Source organism: Cibotium barometz, chromosome 34 (assembly GCF_041138505.1).
Source record: "Cibotium barometz isolate CiBa-2024 chromosome 34, ASM4113850v1, whole genome shotgun sequence".
In the NCBI taxonomy this organism is placed as follows: Eukaryota; Viridiplantae; Streptophyta; class Polypodiopsida; order Cyatheales; family Cibotiaceae; genus Cibotium; species Cibotium barometz.
In genome coordinates, this window is record NC_141079.1 from 24,236,567 (window position 1) to 24,262,139 (window position 25,573).

At 38.4% G+C, this 25,573-nt stretch overlaps 1 pseudogene across 1 annotated transcript; it reads right to left on the bottom strand.

The window, feature by feature from the left end:
* Positions 1 to 799: 799 nt before the first annotated feature.
* Positions 800 to 5,197, bottom strand: LOC147618812 (uncharacterized; annotated as a pseudogene). Its single transcript, XR_015262052.1, has 3 exons — positions 4,526 to 5,197; positions 4,280 to 4,377; positions 800 to 2,189 (listed from the first exon to the last, which is right to left on the bottom strand). The product of XR_015262052.1 is annotated as an uncharacterized LOC147618812 (transcript).
* Between the last annotated feature and the right edge of the window lie 20,376 nt (positions 5,198 to 25,573).

Genomic DNA, 25,573 nt, shown 5'->3' on the forward strand with positions numbered 1-25,573 from the left:
GACAAATGGATGTTTGTGTTTCTAATCGTGTTTGTGTGTGCGCGTGCACGTTTTTGCTTTTTATGGTAGGTGGTGGGACAATACATCCCTTGACACACATGCCACAAACAAATCTTGCATTTTATGGTACGCGGTGAGATGTGTTGATTGGATCTCGGTATACTGTATTTGAACCTTAGCAAATGGTAATATGATCTATATTACTTATAAGACATTTTTTCAACGCACACGTAAGACTCTCTCTCTCACACACACACACACACATACTTTATATAAATACAATTCATTTGTATAAAACATAGCAACACATTACATAACATGTAGCACACGGCCAATGAGGTGATAGCTCAAGTGGTGAAGGTGTTTGCCTAGGACCAAGAGTTCTTGGGTTCCAAAACCCCCCTTGGTGCTTCCTCGGAGACATCACCTATGGGTGGGTAAATAAGCACCTACTACAGGCGGCTATCTACCGACGATGAAATTTGGTATTATCTATAGGAGGATCTTGGGCGAAAGGCCAGTTTTTTTTTTTTTTTAATTACATGTAGCACATGAATATAACACATGCATAATATCAACACAAGGGAATGGCTAATTTTGCAGTATTGTACTGGACTGTCAGTTTATACTTTGGTGCATACATTGTCTAGACAAGAAATGATAAGCTGCAAATACTATGGGTTACTGTTGATCCATGTGCTTAAAATTTCTAGTTTTTGGTTGCACCCAAAACATAACCAGCAAATGTGAAGATCCCTTGCAAGGCTTTATTATTTCTCATGACAACATTTACACGAGCTCACAAACTTGGGCAAGGTACAAGTATGCAAATAGGTGGGGCGTCATGCCATGGCATGACCAAAGCAAGAGACATCACCCGTGGCTTTGCAATGGATTCCTCCACCAATTTCCTTGAATGCACCTCTTGTATTCCTGTGTTTGAATTCTCCCCACCTGGCTCAAATTTTGCTAGACTTTGCGAGCTAGTGTTCTTTGCTTTGTTGCATGCTGCACTACCTTCTCTTCTACAGGTTCGAGGCACAAAGAAAGGGTCCTGTGAAAGCTCCTCCCGATGGCTAAGAACCAATTGCGGGCTTGCTGCCCCCGAGTTCTTCCTTCTCAGCTCAACTGTGAAGCCAAAGCTCTCAGCAACAGGCATGTACAGTAAACATGTCAGTGTTGCCATCTTTAGGATATACTGTCCCAAACCCCTGATTGCAACAAGATTGCCAGCTGAGACAGATGCCTTTGGCTCTAAACCTCTTCCCATCATCATGTAGAGTCCTTGGACAACTGCCTCCTGCATTTGTCTTCTGTCAGGTTCCACCCTGGTTGGATCATGGAGAGGAGATAAAACCAACACTTTCTGGCCAGCACACAACACACCACTAAAAACCCTTGCAAATGCAAGGAAGCATTCTCGATGACCCACATCTCCTAAGCTATTCAGTTCCTCCTCCATATCCGGCACAGGCTCTCCATCTGGCCCTCGTCGTGGTAGCAAATCAATGGGAACTGCAAACATTTTTGACACGAACACAATATTCGGAGCATCAGCACTGTCATCACACAATTTCACTTCATTTTTGGCCTTCTCTAGACCCATCATCGCCTCATCTTTTGAGCTTTTTACCCCACTTTCATCTGGGAAAAAGCGGATGATTCTGTCTGATTGTGCAGAGACAGGATCCGGTAGTGAGTCAACCACCATTGAAAAGATAGCTTCTGCTAGGGGCAGCCATCGGCTCATAACTGCCTGAAGAACTACTTTGGCATCCTTGTGCTGCAGATCACGTTCCGGAACTGCCAGGTTCATGGATTTGATGATCTTATTTAGCATATCTTGACCTGAACTTCCTTGCAAACCTGCATCATAGACCTGCCACAAAGGCTCCAGAATGAATTGAACAAACATAGGCTTTGCTTTGCCCCCAGAAGCCTTCTTGCCCACAATCTTCTTTGTCTTTGGCATGTAATAGTAATCTCCCCATAAGGCTTTTCTCAGCACCTTTTGACTTGCACCAAGCTTTGTAGCATAGAGGGATGCAAAGTGATCGATCCGAAAACCCCATCCATCCAATGCACATGCAAACACAACATTACCACGCTCAGGGGCAAACGCATCATACTCATCGTCTTCTAAGCCAGCCAACTAGTTTGAATGCTCATTTGCCCCATCCTCCATGCCCCTGCTCCCATCTGATTCCACAACATGAGTTGTTCCTGAAACCGATCCCGTCAAGTGGGAATAGACTCCATTGGACACCCACACGCGTAATAGCACAACTTACTACCACAATTTGAAATGGACAACTTAATAACAACTTGAAATTGAAATGAAATGAAATGAGATAGATGGACACCAGCACTGGCCGACCCCCCCCTCAATATATGATATATTTATTGGAAGTATTTAACAAATACAATGCTCCATGGATTCCAAGAACCAGATGATGTCCATGTACAAATAAATACAGTACCAAACAAAAAGGCTCGAAGTCGACGTTTGAAGTGAACGACCACTTGCATGATTCAATCTCTACAGTCCTGTGCTTTCACTGGACTCCGCGGAGAGCGCCCCACTGGTGTTCCAAGACCACGCACAAACAGGCGCTCTTGTACTAACGCCTGGATCTCCCGATCTCAGCACCTTTGGACCGTGGTTCTCCAAGAGCTTGGACTACCCGGCACCGAACGGGTGTTGCCATGGAGAGAGTCCCTTATCATATTTATCACAAAATACTTTACTTAAATCTGAAATTCACTTACTTGTCAGTACGCAGTTACTTGAGAGAGACACCAAGATGCAGTAGCATGTCGAGAGGAGTAGCTGCCTGAAGAAAGATATGGCCTCCTGGCTGCAGGAGCACAACTACCAACAGGAGGAACAGCAGCTACGCATGGAAAGTTCAGTCGCCTGAGAGAGAAGAAGCAAGAGCTGTTTTTGTACAGGGTACAGCCATCGCCTGCAGAATAGGAGAAGTCCACTGTGGACAACCGCCTGCAGGAGCACAGCCACGTAGCCTGCACAGTCTGTATGGAGGATGGAACACAGTCTAAGGGAAAAGGCCGCCTGCTGCAGCAGAGTGAACAGTCGCCCAAATGAGAACTAGTGTAGCCGCCTAAGCCAGTACAACCGCCTGCAGAGGGTACAGAAGCGCAGGCTGATGGAAGGAAGAGGCGCAGCAGTACTGAAGTGGAGGAGGCGTCAGTATATGCAGAACACAGCCCCATACAAAGGCCACAGCCGCCTGCTGTGAGAGGAGGAGCACCCCCTTGCAAGGGAGGAGTCGCCTGGCTGCAGTCTGAAGAGGCGTGGAGTAACCGACTGGTTGTATGAGCAGCCGCCTGCAGGTAGTAGGCAGCACGCTGAAGATTTAACGCAGCCACCTGCAGCAAATTCAGTCGCCAACAGAGGTGGGAAAGATAGCGTCGCTTGAGACTATGCACAAAAGGTGGTCGCCGGCAGATGATCTCCACGAAGGGTGGTCGCCTCTACTATATGTGTTGAAGGGAGAGTAAAACGAATAGATTTGGCTGGCTCCCCACGTTTACATGTGGACAGCCAGTTCCATGGAGGTGTGGGTAGGTGACCATGCACCCACCCCCTCACACACATAAGTCAAGTGTGGCTCCCCACCTTGGCCCCTCAGTGGGTGCCCAAAGAGGTGCCCACTTTTAAGTGAGTGTGAACATATAACCTTATAAAACAAAAGGTTAAAATATAAAATATTAAACCAACATGTGCAATACACTTACCACTTGTTCACACGCAACAAAACTCGTCAGAAGACAGAGCAGACTTCACGGCTCACTGACAGGCGTCCCCGCTCAGTAAGTGACGTCAAACAGGCAAACACAAAAATACAAATCATGCGAAAACAGTTTCAAACATGCAAAACATGAGTACATGTGCAAATAGTATCATGGACATATCTCCCGTTCATGGAACAAGTACAAAATATCTGTCGGCACAAAAATGGCACGACGTAAAACATAAATCCTGGTCTTCCTATGGAGTGATAGTCCCATAGGTAAGACACAGTTCAAGGCACGAGCCTCCCTATGGAGTGACAGTCCCATAGACAAGACACGGCACAAATACTGGCTCTTCCATGGCGTGACAATCCCATGGGTCGAACATAGTCCAGATCATACACGGGTGGCACCAGTCTGGCTCCCGTCCATGTCAACAAAAATACTGGCCTCTTCACATGAGACACCGGCCTGGCCTCAAGTGAACGAGACACAAAAACTGGAGATGGACCAAATGGTCGGCCAATTGGTGATAGTTCCAACGAGGATCGAGGCCACATCTGACAAGTACTTTTCAGAGCGGAATGTATTGATGATGTTGTTCACCTCCATCAGGATGCCCTGGATAAGAATCTCCACATTAGAAAATGGGCCATGTGCAACATAATAACACATGCAGACAAGACAGTATACTGACATATAGCAACCAAGCACAGCATGACGCTCTAAGGATTGATTGTGTACAAGTAAAGCACGGTAAAAATCTAACCTGGAGCCGCAAATACGCCTCTGCAGGGCTCATCTTGAGCTCTGTGATGATGAGCCAGTCAACTTTGTTGAGGACAAGGCAAGGAGTGACTCTTTCAATCCATGCCTGTCTCAGGACAGCATGCGTCTGGATGTGGACGCCTTCACAGGCGTCCACAAGGACAAGGGCACCGTCACTCAGCCGCACCGCAGTAGACACTTCACTGCAAAAATCCACATGGCCTGGAGAATCTATGAGATTGATGACATGTCCCTGGTAGCTCAAGGCAATGGAGGAGCTCTTCATGGTGATGGCACGCAGCTGCTCATCATCCCTGTAATCAAGGTATCTTAGTTTACCTGCTTGTTTTGGGTGCAGTACTCCACCCCCTCCTGATGCTATCAAGTGATCTGCAAGGGTTGTTTTGCCATGGTCCACATGAACCAAAATGCATATGTTGCGAACTCTCCTCCTGCTAGGGTTTGTGGTCGTTTCTTTTTCAGAAGAAGCAGATTTTCCTTCGTGTGCCATTGATACAAGCTCTCTTTCTGCCGAAAAGCCCAGATCAAAAGCAAACGCAGAATCTGCTTTTTCTGCTGATTCGGGCAATTTTTCGCTTTCGGTCGGCCAATGCTTGAGGAGGAGCGCACCCGCTGCCATGGCACCTGGTAGAGCTCGACATTTCCGACAGCATTCCGCACTTCAATTAATCAATTCAATCGCCTCACTAATTAGATATATGTAATAAATTATATTAATGAGGTATTTAAATTTATATGAGGTTGCATTTTAAATTATATTAAAAATGAGGTAAATTTTAATTTCGAAGACGAGAAAAAATCATTTGCCTTTGTTGACTAGGCCTATGCATGAAATTTTTCAAATTTCAAAAATTCAAAAATCCTCATTTGTGTCCCTCTCGTTTAGCCACATGGGGAGGGAGTAAGTTGTGTTTAATAAAGAGTGGAAAGAGGAAGCAAAAGAAAAGAGCGGAGGGGCATGGATGTGTGTGTGTGAGAGAGAGAGAGAGAAGGTAGCTAATTAAAAAAAGTAAGGCATTGTCAAGCAATTTCATAAATTAAACAACAAAGATATAGGGTGATCATCTCAAATTAAACGATGGAGATCAATTTTGCGGCATAACAATCATACCTTTATATATGGATAAGAGAGACACAGAGAGAGAAGGTAGCAAATAAAAAAAAGTAGGGCGTTGTCAAGTAGTTCATACAAAGATATAGGATGATCATCTCAAATTAAAGGATGGAGATCAATTTTGCTGCATAACAATCATACCTTTATATATGGAAATATTTGTAATTTTCTAGTAGGTAATTTAGCTAGTAAGCACTTTTTTTAAAAAAAATATTCAAGCACTATTTGATTACATAGCCATACAATTAGATAGAATGTTAAAGTTGTACTTTAACACATAAGGAGGTAGGTGTGTTTCTCACACACAAGTTTATCAACTAACAATAATTAATATTTGAATATTAATATAAAAAAAGCTAGCAATATTTGAATACTAATAAGGAGGTAGGTTTTTTTCTCACACACAAGTTTATCAACTAACAATAATTAATATTTGAATATTAATATAAAAAAAGCTAGCAATATTATGAAAAGTTGCAAAAAAAATACTAAGCTAATGTTCACTCCATAAATTTGATAATGAGAAGTTATTTGCATAGCACCTAATGAAGTTGAGATGACATTGGCATTTGGATACATAGGGCCTTAGGAGGTTGCTACTTTGTAGAGAGGGCAATGTGGAGAGAGAAAAGTGAAGGCAAGACGACAGCCAATAAAAAAGTTGCAATAAGGCCTACTTCACAAGGGATAGTAGTGTATCACTTGATTTTACTTCCAATAAATATATTTGTACATAGCTCTTCAGACTGGATGAAATATTGATTTATATGCACACACACAGTGACTCAGAGAGAAAGAGAGGCGAAGCTTGATGCTAGAAAGTACTCAATGAAAATGATATTGATAAAAAAAATGAGTGGAATACAAGAGTACTAATAGAAACCCTAGCCCTAGGGCTAATGTGGCTAACACACAAGAGTGTGCTCACACAAGGAAAAAACCCCTGCCCCAACATAGGGTAAAAAGTGCCTGTGTGTAAGGTTGTTCACACTAGGGACTTTTAGGCTAACTAGGCTAACAAACCCCCTAAAGTGAATGGTGTGAACGTGTACAGGGTATAGCAGACTACCCTGGAAAGAGTTTTGGTAAACCCATCTGTTACATGGGCCTATGTAGGCAGATAGGTCAAGGCAACTCTCCTGCATATAGCCTATCCTGACAGAACGATAATGCACCTCAATGTGCTATGTCCATGCAAATACATATGTGCTCTGATTGTGAGTGAAAAAATGGCGGTAGAAGACATCTATCCAATACCAAGATCCACCGATACAGTAGAGCCATACACATTCCACAATAGTTATGAATGTTGTGTTATACTAAAGTTCACAACCTAAAGTGGCTACTATTAGAAACAGTTACCACTGTTGGACACCTTAGTGTTAGAACATCATGCCTAATAGCTGTCAGTGTAGGTGACCAAGCATAAAGAAAACACATTTCTATTTCACTGCTTCCCATTGCCGAAGATGGGGCAATGCTGAAATATGCTCAACTGTGATATTACATACTAAATTTCAAGACAGGTACTGCATATGTAATAAGGCATCTAACGATTCGCTGATAAGGGGTAGCATCAAAAGCTTCATTAGAGGTAGCAGGATGCCCCCCTTGAGTGCTATAAACTAGATACTTAAATTGGCCTTCAATAGCAAATCGTTAAGGCGAATTTCTGTTAAATCTACTAAATGTCATCAGGAGCAGAAAGTTGAATGCATGATTGTAACCCAATGATTTTATTCCAATGCATCAAGACGAGAAGGCGGCTCCTCATGTAATGTAGAAGCGAGGCGAAATCAGTAAAATAAGATGCATGACTAGAGGTAGCACGTGTTCGACTATTGTCAGCAGAGCAGGAGATCACAATGGCTACATCCTCTTCAAGTAATGCATCACCCATGGCATTAGAGCAATATGGGAAAGTTGTGCTACTGAATTTGACTAAATGGCAGCGAACAGCAGCCAAAACAGGCTCACCTAAGTCAACAGGAAATAGATAATGTGAACAACAACAAGAGATAAATTGTCAAGGTCCACTAAATACAAGGCCTTTATCAATGGACAAGCCAACAAGGTGGAATCAACATGGAAATGGGCTAATAGAACAAATCTGACAAGTGGGGCCAGCAAGGCATACATCCAACCAGACCATGAGAGCATAAGGCAACCTCTCAGCATGGCAATGTAAAAAGTATGCGTAATCCCACACAAATTAATGGAAAGAAACCCTAAATTATGCATAGTGACAAGGCAACCAAGCTGAATAATGTGACAGTTTGACTCCATTAGCATCCATGTCAATAAGCTACAAAGGTGAGGCAACTCAAACAAGGAGCTAGTTCAGCATAACTAATACATCTAGCAAAGTAAAAGATCACTGCGTACAAGCACAACTGAGAGGTCAAGTGCATAACTTACCACAGACATCACCATTAGCAATACACATCATGTGTCCCCCCTCAAAAGCCATAGAGACAATTCTATTGACAAAACTGCTGACAAAACTGCTATAAAGCATAAGCAGCTAAGGCCCATTTGGGCTCATTTTTGGGCCCTCTCAGGGATTTTTTGCCATCTTTGCCTTGAAAATGGGGGCCGTGATGAACATTTCTTACCTTATGTTAAAACCCCATCATATGACATATCATTAGAAAGATCATGAAAAGTATATCTTATAATTTTAAACTTCGAAACATTTGGAGTTGCTAAGCTCAAGATATACCATTTTCCTCAAAATTAAGTTTAAAGGCTACCGTAACATTCCACATCATCACTTTTGAGCCTACTTTTTGTACATCTTCCATGGGTCATGTCCAAACCCCATCATGATATATATCAATGGAAAGATCTTGAAGAGTAGATTCTATATATTCAACCTCCAAAAAAATTAGAGTTGATTTACAAAAAATTTACCATGGCCCCATTTTTGATGATATGGCATTCCTTAGAGGGCCCAAAAATGAGCCCAAATTTCCCCTAATGATAGATCATCACCAAGATCAATGTTGGGCATAGCACCAACTGACAATCTTGATTCAGAATACGGATCATCTCCAAGATTAATGTCAGGCATAGTAGCATCATGCAATTCTACATCAAATGAACCAGCAATTGACAATCCTGAATGTGACAAGTATTCCCCCTTTGAATCGGTCCACAATGTCAAGAGCTTATGTGGGGAGCTACATAGGTGGCAACACCTGAATCATAAGCTGACGCTATGACCACATAAGAGAGGTGAATTCAGGGTGACCAAGATGAGCGAAGCATAACCAAATCAACATTTGCAAGTCGGAATCTTGGGATTATTATTTCATCTTGTTGGATGCTTGAAGTTTATGTTATTTTAGGTGGCATCCATATTTATAGGCAACAGACATTTATTTAGACATATGAAAGTTCTCTTATGGACCTTTGATTTTATTACAAAGGTTATAAATATTTGTTTGGTTAAAGGTTATGACCACATAAGAAAGGTGAATTCAGGGTGACCAAGATGAGCGAAGCATAACCAAATCAACATTTGCAAGTCGAAATCTTGGGATTATTATTTCATCTTGTTGGATGCTTGAAGTTTATGCTATTTTAGGTGGCATCCATATTTGTAGGCAACAGACATTTATTTAGACATATGAAAGTTCTCTTATGGACCTTTGATTTTATTACAAAGGTTATAAATATTTGTTTGGTTAAAGGAATACTCCAATTTTGAGTAGATAGGCATGCATGTAAAGTAAAGCAAGCTATTTTTACATGCATGTAAAGTAAAGCTATTTTGATCCGACAAGTTATTTCAAGTAATATGATTTAAAAATACACCAAGAGGAAGTATGGACTCACTCTTGTGTGGGGGAAAATTGGATCCAATCTTGTGTATTGATTTTTCTTACTCTATACTTGCAAGTGGACCCAATCTTGTGTATTGATTTTAGTTACTCTCTAATTGCAAGTGTAATTTTGTGATTTAATATTATTGGCTATTTTGCCTTCCAATAGTGAAAAATCCTCTCCTCATATACGATTCTTGTTTTTGTGAAAAATCATGGTTTTAAGACTTGAAAAAATACAACCTTTTTAGCGTGAAAAGGTCATAAAAATCACTTAGAGTTGTTTCTTTCCATGCTGAAAAGTTTTATGAGCTCCACACACATTCAAAAATCTTCTCTTGAATTTTTAAAAAATTTAAAGATTTTTCAATAATTGTTTGAGCCCGAAAAGCAAAAATTTGAACCTATTTTAAGCTTAAAAATTGCCATAAAATCAAGAAAATTCCCTTAAAATGTAAAAATTCATAAAAAAAAATTGAAGTTTCTCTTCTCGGAGCTTTTCTTCACTTTAATTGAACCCACACCATGGAATTCACTCCTGATTCTATTGGAACAAGCACCAACAATCAAGATAATCAAGTTTAAGATGGTGGATTTTCCAATTCCCCAATTCTGCCCCATTGACATTTGCCGAGCGAATTTAACTCCTTGATAAATTACTTCAATATGAGCAACACAAATATTTTGACCTCGAGCAATGTCTTATCCATAGTAATGAAGTTCCTAGTTCCGATTTTGAAGACGCACACATCATCAAGATCATTATGGCCACCTTTAATAGCCAAGAAAACTAAAAAGGACAGTAAGATAAGCCATCAAACTTTTTTTAAATTATATTTGATGGTAAGAAAGATGGTCATCTTGTGCTCTCATGATGGTTGAGTCAGTTGGATGACTACTTAAGTGTGCTTCGAACCACATAGTTGATTGTGCTTCACTACGGTGGAACGTTCTCCGCTTACAATCTTGACAAGCCTACTACTTAGGAAGTGGTCTAATATAAGGTCATAGCAAGCTTTTTACCATCATAGTTTGCAAAAAACTTGTCCTACATGGGACACTGTCTATGTTTGACCAAGAGACTATACCTCAGTACCTCAAAAAGTTTTGGCAAACTCTCCTACAACTTTGCATGCTTGAAGCGGTACCTAATGATACTATTAAACATCGATAAGAATCTAGTCTTGAAGAAAGTATACAGGATGAGATAAACATGGTTAATACTACATCACTTGATGATGTTATTGCTTTAGCTCATGATGCAAAAAAAAAAGGTTTAAATAAGAATGTTCACCAATCCTATGCTTCTTGCCCAACAAATACCAATTCTCAGGCTTCAACAACAATTGGTAATCTTTTTCTCATCCTTATGATGCTCCTAATGGATCTTATTCTTTTAATGGTTTTAATGTAAATAGGAAGCCTTGTGTAGAAAATAGCAATGCACGCACTCCTCATGTTCAACATGTAAATAGCTCTAATGATCAAAGATATGTAATTCATCCTACGCCTATTAGTCACAATATTAATATTGCCAAAAAGTCTTGCCTTATGTGCTACAGGTGCAATCAACCGGGCCACTTTTATGCTTGATGTTAAAAGAATTCCAAACCACAAGCCACTCAACTTCACAACCTTGAAGAAGCATCCAATAATGATGGTAACTATGCTCCACATTGCTCTGAGGATACGCTACATGATGACAGTGGAGATCAAAGCAATATGCAAGGTAACCCTATTTTGGCTTATCCGTTTATTAAAATGAATCTAAAATCAATGGTCATGATATCATAGTGTTACATGACAATGGGAGTACCCATGATTTCATTTTTGAATGTGCTGTTAAGAAGTTACAATTAGAGATGCATCCGTCTCTTTATGAGGTCAGGTCTACATTTTGACGGTACCGTAACACATTATAATGGCACTAAAGAGGTTCATCAATTAGAAATCATGATTGGTCCTTTTAAAAAGAGAAAGAAATTTATTAATTTCACCTTTGCACACTAGTGATATCATCTTAGGCAATGATGAAACTTTTAACACTCAAAAGTGATCTTACACATGAATTGCATCCATTGTTTTATCACACACATAAGAAAAACTAGTACTAAGAAAATGTGAAAAAGTTTACTTGATTTAAGTGAATGAAATCAATGCAACTAAGCACAAATTGTCACCTAGCCAGCAAGCTTTTCTCGACCAATTTAGAGATTCTTTTATTGATGATTCACGACCATGCCTATCTACCTCTTGCCCAAAAGATCATACTATTGAGCTCATTCTTGGTAGTCAACCACCTCATAAAGCCCCTTATGAACAAAACTAAATTTTAAAACAAAAAGAATTATTGGCAAATAGTAGAACTCTTGGACCGTAGGGTTATTCAACCTAGCAAGTAAAGAAAAAGAACAAATCCTATTGCATGTTCATAAACTATAGGGCATTAAATAATATTTATTTGTAATTTTCATTGATTGCATTGCCTTTGCCTGCGCTCCTTAAAAAGAAAACTATTTTTAATTGGAGTGAGCACACCAAAAAAAATCCTTTGACATGCTCAAGCATATCTTGATGCATGCTCATGTGCTTCAATTGCTAGATTTTTCTTGATCCTTATTTCTTGTAGTCATCACTGATGCTATTAGATCAGTCATCATCGGTGTGGTCCTTATGTAAAATGGACATCCTCTTACATATGAGAGCCAAAAGTTGAAACCTTTTGAGACCAAGTATAGAATTGACAACAAAGAACATCTTATTATTTTTCATGTACTTCATATGTGGAAACATTATTTGATGGGATCTGAGATCAATAGAGTATAAGGCATCTACTTAGTCAACCCTTGATTTTTTATCATTATATTAAATGAGTATCATTTATTCAAAGTTTTAATCCTCTCATTCAATATCAAACAAGTAAATAAAATGTTGTAGGCGATGCATTAAGTAGGCATCCTTCCATTGTTAATATTTTTTTTTAATTCATTCTTTTGATGCTATGCATGCTACATATGAGCATGATCCTGATTTCTTTCATGCATGGTTAAAAGTACAATGCAATCATTACTTACCTAATGATAATTACTCATACAATGATGTATTTCTTTTCTTTGACAAGTGTTTATGTATCACTCTTCCATTTAGACAATTACTTCTAGAAGAATTGCATAGTCGAGCTTACATGGGTCACAGAGGAATTCTCACTTTAAAATTAGTAGAAGATGATTTTTATTGTCCTAATGTAAAGAATAATGTTTCCACTTTTGTCTCTAAATGTATAATTTGTAAATGAGTTAAGTGGCATCATGGAAAACAGCATGGCTTGCTCATGCCATAATGTATTTCTAATGCCCCTTGGGAATAAATTTCAATGGATTCCATTACGAGTTTGCATGTTATACCTACACAAAATAACATGATGTGGAGTATCATTGATAGATTCAGTAAGAAATCATATTTCATTACATGTAAAAAGGCATTATCTAGTTCACAAGGTTCACATATGTTTATCAAGCATGTTTTTACACACCATGGATTACCAAAAGTTTTCATTTCTAATCATGATTCCAGATTTTGTAATCATTTTTTGATTTCTCTATTTTCTAATCTAGGATCTAAATTTGATTTCAGCTCCACTTTCCATCCTGAGAGTAATGGCCAGACAGAAACAACCAATAGTACTATTCTAAATTTGTTGAGGTCCTACACTATTTTTAAACCAAGCACTGGGACACACCTTCATTTGCTCCAATTCGCTTATAATAACACCCCACACTCCTCTATTAGCAAAGATCCCTTTGAAGTCATGTGTGGTACGAAATTATCGACACCTTCTTCTCAACTCTCTCATATTGTTCCCGTAGAGAATGGATGATTCCACTAGAGACCATTCCTATATTCTTAGTGACATACATGAAGCCATCTCATGGATGATTCCACTAGAGACCATTCATGTATTCGTAGTAGTGAAGTACATGAAGCCATCTCTAAATCTCAAGCCAAATACATGATCCAAGGAAATAAGAGGCATAATTTCCAAGGAATGTAAGCTTATGGCTTTCCAAGAAGGAGATTACGTATGTCTTAGGATTGAAAAGAGACGAGTGAAGAGTGTAGATAAAAACCCTACAATTATAAACTAGCTCTGAGATTTTATGGACCTTTTTAAGATTATCAATAAGATTAATGACAATGTTTTCTATTTGGATATTCCATCACATTGGCATATTCATGACTCCTTTCACATTAGTTTATTGTGACCATTTCATCGAGCACACCTAGTTTGTGTGATCCTCCTTTATTAGAAGAAGACTTTAAGCTAGTAGAACCCAAATTCCTTTTAGACCATGAGTAGATATCAACAAGAAGAGGTAATATGTATCACATATATTTGGTGAAGAATCCCCATAGAATAGGCTTAATGGCTCCTTGATCATGCCATTATCACCTATCCGTCCTCGATTACATGGCCATGATTGTTTCTGATTCTTTTGTGACAATTTAGGAGAGTTGCTTCTCACCCCCAGGCATGTTATTTGAGGAGTAATTTATGGAATTTATATTCCCATGTTTTTTATTGATTATATGAGTTCTCCTATAAATAGGTTTAGATTGGGATACTTTTTGAATTCAAGTGGTCATAGCCTTCTTTGAGTGTACATGGAAGACTCCATTTATGTGTATCAGTATGGTTTCATCTTCTTGATTAGTTGGATTATGTGACGCTTCATAATTTCGTATAAATATTTTTCATAAATTCTTGCTGTAGAAAGTGTGTGGAATGTTTTGTTAGGACATCTAACATGTTTTGACTAAATTTTGTGTTGCAGGAAATTTTTGGTTTTGGTCATTTTCTGGTAGTTGCCATTGAGTTTTGATTAGGTTAGAGGTGGAATTAGGAGAAGTTTTGTATGAGAGAGTTTCTTCGTTTTGTACATAGAACAACTTTGCTCAGTGAAATCTTTGTGATTCACATTATTTCACATCCATTTGGTGACTCCAAAGTGGGTTTTGAGTGGTTTTGTGCTAAAAATGTGCCTAGATTTTCGTGTTGAGACATTGGAGGTCCTAAACGGAGATCAAGGATAAAGATTTAGCCTTGGACAAAGAGATACAAAATCGAAGAGGAGGATGGAATGTTTGAGATAAGCTATTGAGCATCCTCATCGAATCACTGAGGCGCAAATGGCGCACCATGGAAAAGGGTTGTTTTCCCAGTGTTAAAAAAATGTAATCTCATGGGAATGATAACCGCGTATGAAAGCTTTCCGAACACGCTTTTTCCAAAAAGGGCGACATCGCCAAAAATATGGCATGTAGATCGAGAAAGCTCCAGAAAGGGCTACTTTTGGCTTTCGACATAAAGAAGAGAAACACACAAAAAATGAAAGAGAAGATTGAGAGTGCGAGTGCGAGTGCGAGTGTGACTACGAGTTTTTATGAGAGTGAGAGTGCGAGTGATACAGCTCGGGGGTGGTCGGGTGGTTCGTTTACGATAATTAATTTATTATTGGGTGATCCAATAAGTAAAAAGAATATCTTGGGTGACCCAAGTGTGATTAATTTGGTTGTAAGTGAATCCAACCAACTGTGACATGTATGATGCATGTAAGAAATGTGTGAGTTTGATTGTGAGTGAATCCAATCAACTCTTTTGAATTAATGAGGGTGACCCTAGTTGGTTGTAAGTGAATCCAACCAACTGTGACATGTATGACCCATGTAAGAAATGTGTGAGTTTGTGAGTGAGTTTAATTGTGAGTGAATCTAATCAACTCTTTTGAATTAATGAGGGTGACCCTAGTTGGTTGTGAGGGATTCCAACCAGTTGTGACACGTGTGAAATGTGCGGTATACTTTGTGAATACATGTGATGCATATGAAAACATTGTGATTGAATCCAATGTAGGAGTTTGATTGTGAGTGAATCCAATCAGCTCTAAGACACGTGTGATGCTTGTAAAGGTTCTATGAATTTGATCGTGAGTGAATCCGATCAACTCTAAGACACGTGTGATGCGTGTGAGGATATGTGGGAGTGAATCCACTTAAATACATAATGACATTGTAAGTGAATCCAATGTGGGAACAATTAATGTGTTTAATCATTCGTGTGTGCTGATAGTTATGACCGAGGATGGTTGTTTTCTCAAACGGGAGGACTATCATGGAGACATTTTTCAAAATATTTTATCATGGGAGTAAATCCAATTAATTATATGTGATGCATGGTTCATGTGTGAAGCATGGTAGCGAATGATTTCCATTTGTTAGAATTAATTTTGGTGAGTGATTCCAAAGTAATTTGTGATCTAACATTGTGGACTATGTTGAGTATAGGTCATGAGTTCGGGACAACCAAGGTGTACGTTGGACAAGATTATCTAGCCAAGCACATGTGTGCTAAATATTTAATTTTGTATGATTTGGCCCATTGTACATATGTTAGGCAAGGTTTATTTTTTATGAGATGCTTTAAAAGCATTGGACTAAAGGGTTAAATTTATTAATATGATTTAAATACCATGTGTGGGAGTGGAGCCACACACGTCGGGGGGGAGATTGCACCCAATCTTGTGTTCTTTGATTTTGATGCTCTTGAATTATGCTATGATGTTTTGGTTTATTTCTTTTATTATTAAATTTGTGGAATAATCTAATCTCCATGTACCATGCTCGTGTAACAATTCGAGCTCTTTCCTCCAAGAGTGCTTCATATCAGATTGTTGTAAGATTTCTTGATTATATACAGAATTGTTCTCTTTCTGCCTCAAAAATTTATGTAAAATTCTATTTTCTTGAATTGTATTGTGATTATTGAGCCAAAGCCTCACAAGTGGTATCAGAGTGGTTGCATCCTTGATCGTGCTTGAAAGATGGGTGATAAAATAACGCAATTCAGCAAAGGTTAGCCAAGCAGGCTCAGCTTATTAAATGATTGACTACTGCAGAATTAAATAAAGCTAAAGGAAAAACAATAGCTGGCCCTTCAAATCAGAACGAGAATGATTCAGGTGCTACGGGGATTTATATAGAGATTCCTCTCGATGTTAATCGTCGTGAACTAGAAAATCAAAAAAGAGCTAAAGCATAGGAAGATGTGACCGAATCTTCCCTAAAGCAGACAGGAGAAGATCTTGAGGCTTGGCTTGAAGAATTGGAGGATTTCTTTGCCCTTCGAGAATTCGATGAGGAGGAAAAGGCTAAAATTGCCTCACTGCAATTGCGCAATGTCGCAAAATTATGGTGGAAGTCCCATGTACAGATTCGAGAGAAACCAAATGAACCAATTACCTGGGCTGAATTTCGAGCTGCTTGCAGAAAAGAGGTATTGTTCTCCTCATTGTTATATGAAAAAGAAGATGGAATTTTATAATTTCAACAAGCAGGTCCAAGTGGGAAAACACGATCTTTCTGTTGATGAGTACAAGGAGAAGTTCCTTCATTTGCACAAGTATGCACCTGAAGTCTCAGGTGAGGCTCTTACTCAGAAATTTATAGAGAGCTTAAAGGAGGACCTCCACTACATGATGAAGGGAACAAGATCGCGGGATTTCTTAGATGTATCCAAAGCTGAGAATTTTGAAAGGATGGAAGCATACAATATCAACGAAAGGCTACAAAATCAAGGTTAATTCCAACTGGCCACCATCATCCTCAAGGTTTTCAGAACTCGGGTATTCCACGTAGATCTAAATTTTCTAACAATTCCAAGTTTCAAGGAGGTCGTATAGTATATAGTAAAAAGATGGAAATTATGATAGTAGGAAAAACTAAGGATTTATGCCCTATAATCAGCGGGGTAGGCAGAATCCAAATTTCTAAAATTTTGGAAATGAGAATCAATCCAATAATTAGAACGCTAGGAATCAAAAGAACCAAAAACCAGCAACATGGCAGAACGGCCCCTAGTTCATTAAGCAAGCAAGGAGGCTCGGGTTGTGCTTTAGATGTGGGGAGCAGGGACATCGCACATTTGAGTGCTTGATTACAAAGCTAAATTCAATTTTGGGACTGGACCGAAGATGCAAGAAAAGTTGACTGAGATGGATCCGACAATCGAGGAAGCGGGGGAACAAGGTGAGTTGCCTAAACCTATAATGAAATGTATGGTTTCTTCTACATCTCATGCACATGCTTCAATTATAAGAATAAAAGGAAAGATTAGAAATTGGGATGTTCAATTTTTAGTTGACTCGGGTAGCACTCATTGCTTTATTTCTCCAAAACTTGTGAAATCACAACACGTAAGATTAGGAAATCAAGTAAAGAGGCTCGTCCAACTTGCCAATGGGAAAACTCACTACACTCAAGGGTTCTTGGAAAACTTATCTTTTGCCTTAGCGGGAAGGAAGTGTAAGGGAGACTTCTATGCCATCGAGATGGGTAAGTGTGATGCAATAATTAGGATGGATTGGTTAGTCTCCAACAAAGCCCTCATTAAGTGTGTGGATAGGATTGTGAGTTTTGCTAGTGAGGAGGGAGAAACCCAAGTTATTTAGGGGGAAGAGAGGAATAGCAAGGCCTTTCTAATTTTGACCATGAAAATTTTGAGAGGGATTAGGCAAGGGTGTGAGACATTCTTAATCTTTGCCGATGAGCTTAAGGAAGAGACAGAGAAGGAAGACCTCGAGTATGTGAAGAAACTCCTCGATGAATATCGTGATGTTTTTCCGGATGACCTACCTGGGATGCCTCCTCCTAGAGACTTAAATCAGGCCATAGAGGTCGAACCAAGAACCCAACCTTACTCTAGGGCACCCTATAGGTTTAATGTGGATGAGTTAAGAGATCTAAAGCTTCATTTGGATGACGACGCAAAAGGGTTTAGTGTTTCTTCTTGGGGTAGTCCGGTTTTGTTTCCAAGGAAAAAGGATGGGACTTATAGACTTTGCATTGACTATAGAGGGTTGAATAGGTAAACCATTAAGAATAAGTACCCTTCACCTCACATAGATGAGTTGTTGAGTCAATTGAGTGGGTCCTCCGTGTTTACCAAGATTGACTTGCGATGTGGATACCATCAAATTTGCATCAAAGAAGTGGACATTCCTAAGACTGCCTTTAGGACTCGGTGTATGGGCATTATAAGTTCACTGTTCTTCCTTTCGGATTGACTAATGCACCTACTACTTTCATGTGTTTCATGAATATTTGGATGATTTCATTCTTGTATTATTAGATTATATTTTTTTGTATTCAAAGAATGGAAAAGATCATGAAATTCATCTCAGGAAAGTTGCAGGGTCACAAGTTGTATGCAAAGATGAGAAAGTATTTCTTTGCTAAGGACAAGATTGTGTATTTAGGCCGTGTCATTTCGAAGGAGGGTATCTGCATAGATCTCGAGAAGATTAAAGTGATTATGGAATGGCCTAGACCTAGGTGTGTGACATATGTGAGGAGCTTTATAGGATTGGCACAATTTGAGAGAAAACTGTCACGGGATCTAAATTTCTAGGGAGATAAAATTTAAATAATTTACAAGAAATTGATTTAAATTCAAGAATTCATCAAACATCACATGACCATGATTAAAATATTAAAAAACAATTGAAAATACTTAGCTCACAAAGATGCGACTCCAAGATTGGGTGCAATCATCCCCCCTCATGTGTGTATGGCCTATTCTCCCCCACACGAGTATTTACGAGATATTTTTTTTTCCAAATTAGGCCGTAGCCTCCAAAAGTATAAAAAGGGTGCTTTTCTTGCACGACACTCATTTATCTTAAAAAATAGAGTGCCCATAATTTGAGGCTTGGGTTTAAAGCATATCATGCTTTACCAAATATTAAGGATCAAGTCTATGCTTGATCAACTATACAAAATAAATCAAAATGTGCACAAGCTAGCACATGTATTTACAAGCTTGTTTACAAAAATGGTGTGCCAAATAATAAATTGGCGCGACTTCTCCTCAATCCTTGGAATCCTCTTCACCTATAAAATAACCAACAATAAATTGGTGAAATAAATATTCCATAAGCATACAAACCCACTAGGCGTAAGTAACCCGGGAATCACCCCTACATATGAACCAACTAAAACAAACATGGAGATCCCAAGCATACGCCAATATCTACCAAATGTATTAATATTTACAATGGTATCACCCATGATATTAACATAATTTGGCATGACGCAAAGATAATCCAAGCATCCCCGAATTACTTAAGAGGGTAGAATAATATTTTTAAGAGGGCTTAAAATATATTCCCATAGCATTCCCTCTTGCTTGAGTTTGCAATTGCCCTCAATTGTTGGTTTGTTGAAAAGAACGGAGGATCTCGGTGAAAGCACGAAAATATTTCTCAGGCACCCATCTTGCATCTTCACGAGGATGATTTTTGAAAGTTATTAAATATTTGCTATATTGGTTTCTAGTTCGAGTTGGTGTAATTTGATGGTCAATGATGGTATCTGGGAGTAAGATCTTGGTCTCCTTCAATAAGATGTGGTTCTTGATATACTAGATGAGTGGGAAGTTGTAGCACCAAAGCCTTGTCCACTAGCATCAGTAACTACAACAAAGAATGGTCGTTGAAAATCTGGTAATGTAAGAATTGGTACATGGGTTAATACTTTCTTAAGTTCAGCGAAAGAATGATCACGTCGACTAGTCCAATCAAAATGTCTAGCTTTCTTAAGAAGTTTAGTCAAAGGATGTGCAATACATGCAAAATTTCTAATGAACTTCCTGTAGTAACTACATAATCCAATAAAAGATCATAGTTCTTGAATATCACGTGGTCTAGGCCAATTAGTAATGCTTTCAATCTTTTTGGGATCTACTCGAATACCATCAGTAGAGACAATGTGTCCTAGATATTCAATTTCTTCTTGGAAGAATTTGCTCTTTTCAAGATTAGCATAGAGTTGATTCTCTTGAAGAAGTGAGAATACTTTTTCTAGATGTTGTTCATGTTCTTGATGATTCTTACTGAAAACTAGGATATCGTCGAAAAACACTACAACAAAGTTTTGATATTTCAAGAATATCCTATTCATCATTCTGTTGAAAGTAGCTGGAGCATTAGTTAAAGCGAATGGCATAACTAAAAACTCATAATGGCCAGTTTGGGTTCTAAAAGCAGTTTTGTAGATATCTCCTTTGTCCATTCGAATCTGATGAGATAACTAGACTTTAGGTCGATCTTGCTAAAAACTCGGGCTCCTTTAAGTTTGTCTAGCAAGTCATCTACTCGAGGTATTGGATATCGATTCTTAACAATAATTTTGTTTCGTGCATGATAATTGATATGTACCATTCTTCTTTTTAACGAGAAGAATAGGAGCACCAAATGGAGAACTACTGGGTCGAATCAATTTCTTATCTAATAGTTCTTCGACTTGTCTTTGAATTTCCTTTTGTTCTAGCATGTTAACTCTGTAAGGAGCTTTACATGGTGGTGAACTACTAGGAATTATTTCTATGTTATGGTCTTCTGGGGCGAGGTCTGGGGTAAGCCACGTGGTAAGTCGTCTATGAAGCAATTAGAGAATTTAGAGATGAAAGGGTCCTGAGACATATCTGATTTAGAGTCATCCTCTCGGCAGTAAGCTGGTTGACTAAAATAAAAAATGTCTTCTCCTTTTTCCGTACGGCTCTTTTTGCTTGAGTATGAGGAAAAAATGGGCCTAATTCACCTTTGTATTGGTATTGATGACAAATTTCTCGGTCATCTTTTATTAACCACATGGTCATGTCTCCATGGCATACCTAAGATGACATCCACACCTTGTAAAGGTGCCACTGGGAATGTTCTCTTTTCTTTTAGTGAACCCATTTGTAATTCTAATCTCTAACCTCTCTGGTGCAATTGTACTTAGTACCTCTCTAACCTCTCTGGTGCAATTGTACTTAGTACCTCTCTAACCTCTCTGGTGCAATTGTACTTAGTACCTTGAAATGCAACTTTTACTTTGTAACTAGAGTATGATACATCTAAGTTAAGTGCTTTCAATGCTTTCTCAGAAATGAAATCATGCGAACTACCATCATCATGCAATATAAAAATTGATTTTTCCTTGAATTTTCAATAAAGCATGAATTGAAAGCTTACCTGAATCTAAATAGTCGGGATCAGAGTTACCCTCTTGCTTGAAAGAATCTTCGTTGTCTTCTTCAATAACGTTGAGTCGAGTTGCCGATGTGGAATTCTTCTTTTTGTCAGGGCAATCTTACACGAGGTGTCCTTCCTTATGATAGTTGTAGCATCTGACGATTCGATTCTTTGGTTGTCCATTTGAAGGTTTGTTGTTGTTGTCCTGAAAACCTCCTTTAGTCACATCTTTACCCTTTTGCATCCTGGATTTATCAAAAGTACTAGCAGGGAAAGAAGATTTTGTAAAAGATTTATCTTGAATCTTGAAATCTCTAGATGTAGTTTTTTGTTTTGAATTTAGGGCAAGGTCCATAACAATGCTAAGGTCTTGTGGATGAAATATGTTTACATCAGCCCTAATGATAGACTTAAGTCCTGTAATGAATTTTCTACGTTGCTCTTTTTCTTTGACTTTTTCAATGACTTGAACCTGCAAAAGAATATCCCAAAACTTATCGATATAAGCTTAGACATTCTCTTTATCAATCTGGCACAGAGTGTCCCATCGTTGATGTGCTTTAGCTTTGTATTGCGATGGTAGAAAATGTTTCTTTAAGAGTCTCTGAAACTCTTTCCAAGTTGAAGGTTGATGTTTACCTTGTTTAATCACGTTCCACCATAAAGCCGCACTTTCAATCAAATGATTATAAGCACATTTAATTTTATCTTTTTTCGAAGAACTCCTCACCAAAGAAATAGTCATCTAGTTGGCTAATCCAAGCAATGAGAACTCGTGCATCCTTCTTGCCATCATAATTTTGGAAAGTGAATGCCTTTCGACTGATTCATGAGTCTTTCTTAGAATTTTGAGCACGCAATGCAGGTTTAACAGTACGTCTTACTTGGTCACTTTCCTCGTCATCTGAGTCGGAAGAATCAGAAGCATTGCGTTTGCATTTGGTACGCTTGACTTGACGCTCTAATTTGCATCAAAGTTCTCATTCATTAGCAATTTATTCTTGAACCGTGTGGGCAGACTTTTGTGGGGAGATGAATTTTCTTGAAAAAAATTTCTTTGAAGGGATGCGGATATGAATTTTTAAAACCCTTTTTGAAAAAATTTATTTTAAAGTGGGTTTTCTCTCTTCAAATTTTTGGTCACAAAAAATTGCACCCAAAGGAGATAGAGAGATAGATGGTAATGGAATAAAGCATTAAATATAGTAAAGGGGGTTTATCCAAGCTTTAATATTAAAGCTTAAGAAATCTCTTTAACTAAAGCTAAAGAGTGTAGCTTTAATAAAAGCTTAATAAGCTTTTGAGAAATGTCTCTGCACAGTCCCTTTCACTCTAATAAAGCATTTATAAGCTTTATTAATTAAAGCTTACTAAATAAAGCTTAATTGCCTTTTATGAATTAATCCCATCGTAGCTTAATCACAAGCTTAATATAAGCTTAGGTGCAGTAAATTGGCACACGACCAATCCCCCCCCCCCGAATTCGCAGCGCGGGCAACCAGTTGTCGTGGGATTGAGAGAAGAACAATTTTTTAAAAAAATCCAAAACTTTAACATTCCATGGCCGTGAGTTGTTGGAAAAGAAAAAGGATGGAAATTTTTTTCTAATTAATCAAAAGTCTAATTTCAAAAAATTTTCCCACAGTGCATATTCTCCATAAATTGACTCTTAGATATTTGTACATCGTCCATTATAGGTTCCTTTCTCCCTCAGTGGTTTAGCAATTAGAAAGCTAAGCAGGATTTGCTCTAAATTTTGGAATTCATCCATACAGAAGGATCAGAAAGAGGTCAATAATTTAGCAAAACCACTTTTCAATTTGAGAGTGGTTTCATGGTTTTCTCAGAATGGTTTACCACCCTCCTCTTAACCTTTGGTTATTACCCTTTGGTTAATAGAGGCAATCCCTCAAAAACCTTTCAACTTAGCTTTCTCCCACTCAATTTTATCCTTTTCTCCCTAGGTGTCTAGCTCGTAAGCTCGTAGCTTTTCTCCCTAGGTGTCTAGCTAGTAAGCTCGTAGGTAGCTGGATACCACTGTCATAGGATCTAAATTTCTAGGGAGATATAGAAATCAAATAATTTACAAGAATTTGATTTAAATTCAAGAATTCAACATCACATGACCATGATTAAAATATTTAAAAATAATTGAAAATACTTAGCTCACAAAGATGCGACTCCAAGATTGGGTGCAATCATCCCCCCTCATGTGTGTATGGCCTATTCTCCTCCACACATGAGTATTTACTAGATTTTTTTTCCCAAATTAGGCCATAGCCTCCAAAAATACAAAAAGGGTGCTTTTCTTGCATGACACGCTCTTATCTTCAAAAATAGAGTGCTCATAATTTGAGGCTTGGGTTTAAAGCATATCATGCTTTACCAAATATTAAGGATCAAGTCTATGCTTGATAAACTATACAAAATAAATCAAAATGTGCACAAGCTAGCACATGTATTTACAAGCTTGTTTACAAAAATGGTGTGCCAAATAATAAATTGGTGCAACTTCTCCTCAATCCTCTGAATCCTCTTCACCTATAAAATAACCAATAACAAATTGGTGAAATAAATATTCCATAAGCTTATAAACCATTATCACACACATGTTTTCCAGGCGTAAGTAATCCGAGAATCACCCCTACATATGAACCAATTGAAACAAACATTGGAGATCCCAAGCATACGTCAATATCCACCAAACGTATTAATATTTATAATGGTATCACCCATGATATTAACATAATTTGGCATGACACAAAGATAATCCAAGCATCCTCGAATTACCTAAGAGGGTAGAATAATATTTTTAAGAGGGCTTAAAATATATTCCCATAACAAAAACACATTAGAGACTTTTCTAAGATAGCTTCTCCATTGGCCGATCTCACCAAACAAGAAAAAAAGTTCAGGTGGGATGAAGGGTGTCAAGTAGCTTTTGACACCTTAAATGCTAAGGTTGCTAAGAACTATATTTTGAAAATACGAGAAATAGGAAAACTTTTTGTAGTAACTTTCGATGCTAGTGGAACACAAATTGGATGTGTTCTCTCTCAAGATGGACGAGTAGTAGAATACAAGTCAAGGAAACTTAGGAGCCATGAAGAGAAGTATCCTACCCATGACAGCGAGTTGGCCGCAATTGTGCATGCCCTTAAGCATTGGAGGCATTTCCTACTTGGTGTCAAGTTTTAACTTTGGACTGATCATCAAAGTTTAAAATATCTATTCACTCAACCTTTGTTAAACAATAGACAAAGGAGGTGGATGGACCTCCTATGCGAGTATGATTTTGAGATCAAATACATTGAGGGTAAGGAGAACAAGGTGGATGCATAATTGATTTAGTACACGTGTGAGCGTCGAGGTCTCTATAACAGTAGAGAAACTAGCACTTTGATATTGCAACATGCTTAGAACACTGAGGGCTGCTGGAGAGGGCATACGACAAGACACTCCTATAAAGCATACATTTTGTAAGTGCATTCACTACACATATACATTACATTGTCATTACTATTTAGTAAAATCATACCTTAGCAAATTCATTTGAATTGGTGTCAAAACACCTAGGTTAGGTGGATTATTATGTTGAAACGGTGCATTTGGCACTTCACCTCTTGCCTAGCTTATCTAGACCCATAACTAATGCATCTACGTTAGCATTCCAACTATTTAATAATAAAACCCCTCACCTCTTTCCAACTATTTAATAATAAAACCCCTCACCTCTTTCCAAGCATCTCTAGACCCATAACTAAGTCATCTACGTTAGTATTCCAACTATTTAATAATAAAACTAATCAATCACAATTAAAAGAGTGCCCTGCCTATGTTGGAGCATGATTCACTTCGTAAATTTTTGGGGTTGTTTCGATGGGCTGAGTGTTATCCTAGGAATCGCTTTCATCATACTCTGATGCAGAGACAACATCAAAGTCATCTTCTTCCCCTCTTGCATTCGCTTCTGAAATACATGGAAACACTTTCCCACTTTTGAGACATAATATCCAAAG